This window comes from Nipponia nippon, unplaced genomic scaffold (assembly GCF_047370975.1).
Source record: "Nipponia nippon isolate SJK-2023a ecotype South Korea unplaced genomic scaffold, ASM4737097v1 scaffold_1, whole genome shotgun sequence".
Taxonomy (NCBI): domain Eukaryota; kingdom Metazoa; phylum Chordata; class Aves; order Pelecaniformes; family Threskiornithidae; genus Nipponia; species Nipponia nippon.
The window spans coordinates 136,935,767-136,945,140 of record NW_028262290.1 but is presented as its reverse complement, the minus strand read 5'-3'; positions in this window follow the sequence as shown (position 1 = coordinate 136,945,140).

Sequence of the window (9,374 nt, the reverse complement as noted above, 5' to 3'; positions counted from 1 at the left end):
TCTTTTCTTCAAAGTCACCTTCTGGATTTTTTAAGATATACAAAACGTGTTTCTTGTCATCAGGAAAATTACTGATTTACAGCAAATTGATTCCAAACAGAGATATGTTTGCTATAGTAACTCAGGGTGTAGCAAGTTCAGTTCTCCCCCTTAAAAATGCCTGGTAGATTCTACCTTCATTTCAACTATTATTTTCAAAGCAAATATAGGAAACAAAGGCTATCTTTGTAGCTTAGTTGGCACTTTTCCTAGTGCAGCACTGAACAATCCAGAAGCCTGCTGGGAAAGACTTTGACTCTTTCCTCCTTGTGCCTTTTTCCTTTCCCCTTTCCCCTTTCCCCTTTCCCCTTCCCTTCCTTTCCCTTCCCTTCCCTTCCCTTCCCTCAGCAACAGGGACACAGGAGTGGATATGAAATACAGGAATATAATTCTGGTTTCTATATCCTCAAAAAGAAAGGGAAAGAGATGAAAAATACATACAAGGTAGTTTAAAAGTTTAACTTCCTCTGAGTCAAAACTCAAGTAATTTTCCACTTCATTTCAGTATTTTTTTCTGTGTGACACTATACACATGCTGATGATTTTCACATTTGATGTCAGAGAGTATTGTATGTTTGAGAGATTATAGTTAGCTCATTCTGTCTGGCCCTGTGCTGCTTAACTCTTGAGCTATATATCAGCTTTGAGGTGTCAGCTATCACAAATCAAGTGTCAAAAGTGTACATTTGGGAATAAAAATGAAGACAGAAAAGCAACTTTTCAGCCTGATCGTATTGATGGCAAAAGCTATGTCACTCCCAGACGTCCACGAGGTGGACTTGAAATAAGATATTAAATCAATGTGCTACTGTAATATATGAATAGGGCTCCTACAAACACACCTACATTTCAGATAGACATTTCTGAATTGTCTGCTGCACTTGCACATTAGCTTCAGTTATTCTCTAGTAAGTTTTCAAATCCTAGGGTATATATATGCTTACAAAATCATATCACCACCTCTGAGAATGTGCTAAAAAGCAATGCTATAAATTACTGACATACAAACTTCATATACACAACTGCTTCCTGTGGTTGCCAACACCCAGCTCTTCTTATGTTTGTACACAGCATAGACATGGTGTAGATACACTGCAGGCTAAAAAGCAGACGTAAGGCTATGGAGCTGGCTGCTAAGGTAAGCTAAGGCTGGTGGGCTGTAAGACCCCAGGGCTTTTTCCTGTTGCTGCATAGGCTGCTGTTGCCATTCCCAGGTCCGGCCAGCAGTCTGTCTAGGCAGGTAGCCCAAAGATGCACATCCACGCATCTGGCAGCACAGAGCAACCCAGGGAGAGGGCAGTGCCTTCACTCACATAAACATGAACAATTCTGGTGGCCTGATAATTTTCTTACTTGCCGGCTAATCAGGCTCAAAGCTTGTTAGCATGCATGCACACAGGACTCTCTGGCAGCCAGTCCAGATCTATGGTCCCTCCAGCAGCTGACTATCAGACCCCCAGCCCCTCCGCTATCAAGCTCACAGTCCTCTTACCCAACTCACCGGCTACTCCAGCTGTGCTGTTTTCACACACGCACACAAATGGGCCCCTCTGGCAGCTGACCCGTCTCTCCAGTCACTGGCCCCTGGACCCATGGGCCCCTTTGACCCATGGCCTCTGTGTACAAGTGCAGGCACCCTGACCTCTTGTCCCAGCCACCAGCTAGTCTGTTGTGAAACTCACTGTTGATCAGGCACATCCATATGGGAAAATAGTTGGGAAGAATAGAGTGTAACAGCAAGATGGGCTGCACTGAGGCAATCAAGCCCAAGGCTTAGCCACAGAAGCGTACTGGCCAGCAGCTTGCTTCACACACAACTGACCCCTTTTTCCTTCTCTCCATTTTCCCACTCATTCCTCTCTGATCCATCTCCATCTCTTCCTTTCCCTGCATTTGGCCCCTTTCCTAAATGTGCCATAATAAATTTTGTTCATTCCCACAATCCCCCCCCCCAAAGCCTTAATAAGTTTTACAGAACCTCCCAAGTCCCCTCAAACATCCCACTAGAAGTTTGCACCTTCCCATGAGATCTATGATAATCTTGTTTCTCTCTTTCTTATCAGCAACATAGTTCTGGCTGAACCTCTTCAAGGTCATGCTTCAGAGGTTCCTTCAGTCACCCATCCATCAGCGCCCTAAGGAACCCCGTATTGGTTACTGTCTTGTTATCTCCTGTTCCTTAGGGTGTGTGCTATCAGAGTGTTTAATTTATTACTTCTCTTGCCTCTTGTCCTTGTCTTTTAAGGTGACTAGCTGTTAGCCAGATATCCTCGCAAACCAGATATCCTTCCATTCCACCTGCCCTCATGTTGGCGGCGTGGCCTCCCTGGAGAACAGCATTCTTCTCACAGAACGTGAAGTTAAATGAAATGAAATCAAATCGGCAGTCTGGGAAAATGTAACTCAGTCTTTTCCATATGTTTAATTCCAACTGAGAGATAAAATATTCTTGTTCTTCACACGAGCTCACAGAAGTGTCCAAACACTCTATTTTGCACATAAACATTCTCGGAAACACAGATTTCAATGACTGTGTTTTATCAGTGAAATGTTCACACTTTCAAAACAAGCTGTGAACTCCTCAATTAAAAAAATCTGTCCTTCAAGCATTTCTTTTTTTCCATTATTCAAGCAACCTAAGCAGTAATTTTATATGGTTTTAAATGTGTTCATCTCTAAATTTTATTTTCTCAAGGTCTAACTTAGGGCAATTGATGTCACCCACTCCACTGTTTGCCTCACGCATGAGCATAAATGTGGTTGCACTTTTTCCTTTGAATGTTCAGGCTACCAGTATTACAACTCTGTTTTTAACTTCAAAGAAGTTAGCTATCAATTGAGTTACCTATAATCTCACAATTAGTCAAAGGGGCATTTTTACCTCTGCTAAGCACTTCTTCAGACATTATACAAATGTTATACAGATGTTTTTCCATTCACAACTGGCTTGAAATTATTTCTGGTTATTTTAGATTGTTTCTCAGTTTCCCTGGCACTATTTAGGATACGCATACACACAGGAAACTGAGTGTTAAAAGATTATAGGAATGCATATAACACACTAAACAGCTAGAAAGGGAAGTGCACAGTTACATTTACTTATTACTAATAATCATTGCTTTATCCGAGACATGGATCCTTTAACTGCAGGTATATAATCTTGTTACTGGATTCCTTACTGAGGCAACAGGTAAGGTCAACCAAACCTTTGTAAGGCTAACAAACACCTGCAGATGCAAGATAAAATGGGAATTCTGTGAAGTAAACTAGTAATAAATGCATATTATTTCTGGTATCCACCAGTCAAAGAATGGAAGGAAAATCTATGGGTTAATTTTGAAATCTAAAGCTGTAGCAGCAGAGGAGCAATCTATTATGAATGAATAACAGGTTCTATCCAGAGTCAGAGATCTGTGAGCACCATGTATCTTTTGACATAAGCACGGTTCATTGAAAAAAAAAAAGAAAAAAAAAAAGTTAGTTTAATCTTCAAGCAGCTAAGCCTGTATTCTTCAAATCTCTGCAGTGCCACCCAACAACAGAAGTTCTCTCCTGTGTTACAGAACAAAGAGTAACAGGATAATTTCATACGGTATTATCCTATTTAAAGATGGCATTGCTCTTTGTTGCAATGAAATCCTCAACTTCCTTTAAAAAGAATAAAATTATGTTGTGTATTACAGGAATACATACATTTCCATTGTGTACTGACTAGAAACACTATTCCGTAGGAACATAATCCATTCTGGCCAAACTACTTTTGCAGTAAGAGACTAGACAGTAATAGGTTGATTAAATTTTCAATAAAATATTTTGACACAGTTCTCATTACAATAATGAAAAACATTTTAATAGGATCCTATTTCAAAGAAGTGCAAAAGTGGACAAAAAATCAGACATAACAGATTATACTCATTAAGATAATTGCAATGCAATTATATTATAATCTTTTCCATGACAAATTATTTTTCTGATGATCGTAAGTTAAAATATTAATTTCTAATTCCATCTCTTCTATATGTATCCACTAGAATTCTGCAGAACATATTACAACAGAAACATAAACACTGTCTCTGGAAGCATTTTTGCACAGCAAATAGCCCAACTAAAAATAATTATCAAAGTATTTTTCTGAAGAAAGATAATGCACTTGCAATATAATCTTTGCCTGAATAGTTACTTAAAACAGATTTATTTTTTTTATTTGCCTTCACAAACTATGATGCTGGGTTTTATAATAAAAAGGTTTTTAAATATAAAACCTATAAAAGACAGACTTAGGAAAAAAAGAAAGCTTTTGCTTACTAAATAAGCTATTAAAGAGTCAGCTGAGCAGGCAAAAATGAAAAATAACCATCACCATTACATGGAAGACCCTGTTGAAAGGTGAGGGAATTCAGGGCGTTCCATTTCTAGGACACTTACAAATTTTTAGGTCCCTTATGAAGCTTCTGACTCTGGTCTAGCCAGTAACAAGTAAAAATTGTAATCACTTGAAAGCTAAACCTTTCAAAATGTCAGTAACCTCTGTGAACTGGTTGCCTCTATCCATTTTCCAAGAAATAAAAAATCACATCTTCTGGCACCTTTACCTGGCAAACTTTCAGAAGACGTTGAGCGAGGCTAGACATGACTAGAAAGACGAGACCATTACACTGTTAATGTTTTGAATAGTAGTCCCAAAATGCGTATATATTTGCAAGTAGGTTATCTGGCAGGCTAACACACTTCAATTTATTTTAAATGTTGGCCAAACCATCTCTCATTTTGCTACAGTAGGTAGGTTATTGAAGATGTCTTGACATGCTACTGATTAATATGATATTTACTGTTGCGATACATACAATAAAAAACATTTAAGCTAAAAAGCCAGGAACAAGCTGGCTTCAGGCTCTTTGTGAAATAATTTCCTGAATGTTGTCTGTTCACACTGTTGCTCCTGATGCTGCATCTTCTGTTGTCTCTTACTTATCTGTTATGGGTACCATTTCTCATATTTTAATAGTGGCTCAAAAAAGTACTTTATGCATCTGTTAGACTGATGCCATAAATCAATTTCTATGTATAAATGATGGAATTAACTGTGCAGAAGGTTGAACAGATTGACTCCTGAGCCTTGAATGAGGTGGGAGAGTCCTAAAGGAAAGACAGAGGACTGACTTAATACCAGATTTCTCCTAAGATGTTTTAGACAAAGAATATGGGAACTTTTCAAGGTACAAGTGGATTTTCTTGGTGCTGATCAAGTTACATAAAAATAAAACAATAGCAAAGCCCATTTATTTATTGCGTTGTGACACACTAATTCTGTTGTGTTCGCCAAGTCAGTCAGAGACTGAGTCATCATCACTCACCCATCTTTCCAAATGCAGGAAACTAGACCTTCCAGGAGGTTTATGTAACTTATACATATGTCATTACTTTTCCCAAATGTATGTAAAAAAATATATTACTTTTTAAAGTTAAATAAATTTGAATGCCTAAAGGCCAAATGTTCCATTGGTTGTTCAAGTCTCCCCCTGGGGAGCTACACAAATTAAAAAGCCTCTCAGTAATAAGTTTAAAACTGCATACAGCCCATTTGATTGAAGCTAGTCAAGCCACGCATTAGGAAGATAAAGCTAGAATCTCCTTGCTTGTATTTTCCTCCATCAGAAATTGTAGCACAGACCATATGTAAATCAGATGAGTCTAAGATCAATGGGGCTGCTCAATAAGTATTATTCTATGCCTGTATGCATGGCTGAAGGCAGCCACAGCTGCCACCCGCTGCTGCTCCTCTAAGGTAAAGACAAATGGTTCTGCACATGATTTGTAAAAACCTTGTTCTGAAAGAAGCTATTCAAAAGCATTTAAGTATAATCACTCAGTCATTCACCTAATCAATCAGAAGATTTACTATTCTTTGTCTAGATCTGTGGATTGTTGTCAGTTTTGTTTTTTCCTCATCAATATTCAGCTATGTGGTTTTTTTTCAAAGGAAAGGTAAGAATATGTAAATAGGAGAAATAAAGGCTATTTTCCCCAGAAAGCATTGGAAGCATGTATTGCAGCGAGTGAGCCGCAGTTCTTACACAGCATCAGAATTGTGGAGGAATGGGCAAAAATTATGTTCTTCTTACAGAATATAATCATCTCATTCATTTGTCAACTAATGCAGAATTTAAGTTTGTGCACATGAAATGAACAAAGAGAAACTATAAAGTATACACTGCAGAAGACCATGGAGTGTTGCAAGAATGACAGTTATCAGTAGGCGTGCAATATATCAGAAACACGTCAGTTATAAAAGACTGTTTATGTTTTATTTATGCAAAATAACTCGGTGCACAGGCCCTACCATCAGAAAATACACACCAATTAAAGTATCTGTGACAAACTATATTCAAGTATTAAATGTGTCTAAAAATATTTACCATACAATACCACTTAGATCAACAATTCTGAAATACAGAAAATACTTCACAGGGGGAAAAAGGATGTTTCAAAACTGAACTTTTTTAAAAATCCAAACAGACCAAACTAATACAGCAGATTTTTTTTAATATACATTTTTAATTCTTTACATTTAGTGCAGCCACTCCTCAGAGCAGCACTAGGAAGTAGGATAAAACATCAAAAGTGACCAGTATGTTCCTGGTCAAACAATAGGCTGGGTCTTAACTGTCCTGTGCCTGGAGAAAGGCTGCCTCAGATTACGAACACCTACATTGGAAATGCCTTGCAGAATTCCCTCTTTTTCGATAGTTTGGGTTTTTTTTCTTTTTGGCCTGAGTCTGACTTTAGCTACCCTTCAATGATGAGACCTGGCACAAGTCACCATTGCAACCATCGTATAGCTCAGTCTAGTGCATCCTGGGACTAGGATGACTTGCGAAAAAACAGGACTGCTGTCAATTTATGGAATCAAGGGCAAAATCACCAAAAATTAGGAGTGTTCTTATTTTTATCAGGTTAACTTGTATCCCTTTTCTGAAGTTTCTCAAGAAGAGAACCATGGCATAGGGAATCACCATTTTCTTTTGGGTGTCCTCATGAACTAGTGATAGAGAGAAATTCAGAAAAAACATAATCTTTACAACATGGCAGCATAACTAATCCCAGCGTACTTAAGGTGGAGGAGGAACGTAAACAACTGTAATAGTTCTGCAAAGCCTGTTTTTCCTTATATACAAACCCCCAGTGATGTAATGATGAACCTAAAGCAATTACAGGATTTCTTAAGTATCTTCTCTCCCATCTGCAACAGGTAAGTGGACACAATCCCCCATACTGCTACTTTGTACTCTAGATTGGATGGGGATTATAGTTTTCACATTCTTTTTGTTTGGTTTTGTTGGGGGCTTTTGTTGCTGTTGTTGTTTGTTTGTTTGTTTTTCTGGACTTTGAGATAGCTTGGAGATAAAAATGGGTTCTGTACCTAGCTCAGCCTTCAGACAGCATGCCATCCATTTTTAGCCTGGTAGGCTATATGAAAACAAGGTTTATGCAATTTTCTTGTCTCTTTGTCTGTGTCCCAAGTTCCGGTAACTTTGAAGGTGTTAGCCAGTTTCATCTGAGCTTGAGAGATAATAACATTTACACAAATTTCATAAAAATAGATAACCAGGCAGAGAAGACACTAGGGAATGAACATTTAGGAGTTAACACCTAATAACTTTCCATCCAGTCAGCAAATTTCTACAAATTTCCATTTCTCAATGTGGCAGCCTGCATGTTGCTGCCAAAACACTCCACAGGAGAAGACGCTAGGTATATGCGGTCGTAACAGAAAATATTATTATAATTCAGGTAAACAGTCAGCCAACTGAGAGGCAAATCGATAGGAAACCAGGCTTCATTACCTTCAATATTCACAGAACTAGCAGCTTATATTTCTGAAGGATGAAATAAATTGGGCAGTCTGAAGTTTCTTCAGATAACCAATGCTAGTGGATTGTTATTCATCGTGAGGGGAAAATTAGAAGTAAACATAACTCTTTGCTGGTACTTCTAAGGTCTACGTCTCTTGCAGGTGCTCACAGGACCTGGGAAGCTGCACGCTGGCACAATTGGCTACTATAGGGATTGCTAACTTCGTTCCTTTCAAAGACCTGACTCACCTATATCCTAGCCACAAAACTCAACTTGAAACCAGATTCATCACTTGGATTTCTTTGCTGATGTACTATCGGAAGTATAAACTGCACCCATTTAGTGATCTATGAGAACTAAGAGCTTGTATTACTTGCAGCTGTCCCATAACTCAGTCCAAAGGTGATGATCTCAGCTTCTCTGTTTATGCCATCTGAGTGTTTCCATTTCATACCCCCCTACTAGCACTAATATTGCACACCACCCCTCTACCACGCATTTCTGAACTGATTAATTTCTGTGTCTGTGTTTAAGCATACAGTCCTCATCTAGACATAATCTATTCGGTTCACGAACCAGCAATATTGGATGCTGTGCAATCTGTACTTCCTTACTGTGAAATACCCTTTCCATAATCACAAGAATCCTGTCTTGATTAGCCCAAGCTCCGTGGCCCCTTTCAGTAACACTTTTAAGCACCTCATCACATATTTAAGCACTTCTAACATGCTTCTACTGTATACATCTTCTTATCACATATTGTTCATGTTTTTCAAGCCTGCATAGTGGGTGTGACACTTTACCTTTATATTAATGTTTATTCTCAGTTTTCATTGCGTTACTTTAGCCTATAGCAAATAAATTACATTTAAGGTGAGCTTGAGGATTAATGGATGAGCTTGAGGCCACTAATGGTTATTTTCTGCACTCATCATTTCCTGAACCTGCAGCCAGGTGCCAGGCACGCTGCTGGCAGGGCTGTACTGCAGGTGGCCTCACACCTCCACCAGCTCTGGGTGGCTGCTGGAGGCAGCCGGTCTCCTCCCGGCCCCTGGAGCAGCCTGGCACCCTGCCCCAGCCTCGTCATCACCCCAAGTTGTCGTTGGGACCTCGATTCCTTATCCTCTCCCTCGAGCCCTGCCCCTACGCTTGCTCTTGCACTTCGATACGTGGCGTGAATCACAGGGCTTCCCCCAGCCCGATTCATTTCTGCAGCTGGGACGGGGTTCCCAAACCAGGCAGAGCTCCTCCCTGGTCCCCCAGCCTCCTTCATCCCACGCTGTGTCCCCTCCGTGCAGCTCTTGTCCCTCTGGTGCCCCCACATCCCCACACAGCAGTGGTCTCCCACACCCCACTGCCCATGCCCTGAATAAACATCAGCTGTACAAGCAGCCCTGTACAATGTGACATGAGTTATAAAACCGAATTGCAGTGGCAGCGATCTTGTTTCCTACACCTTCTTTGCTGACCTGCCACAGCTT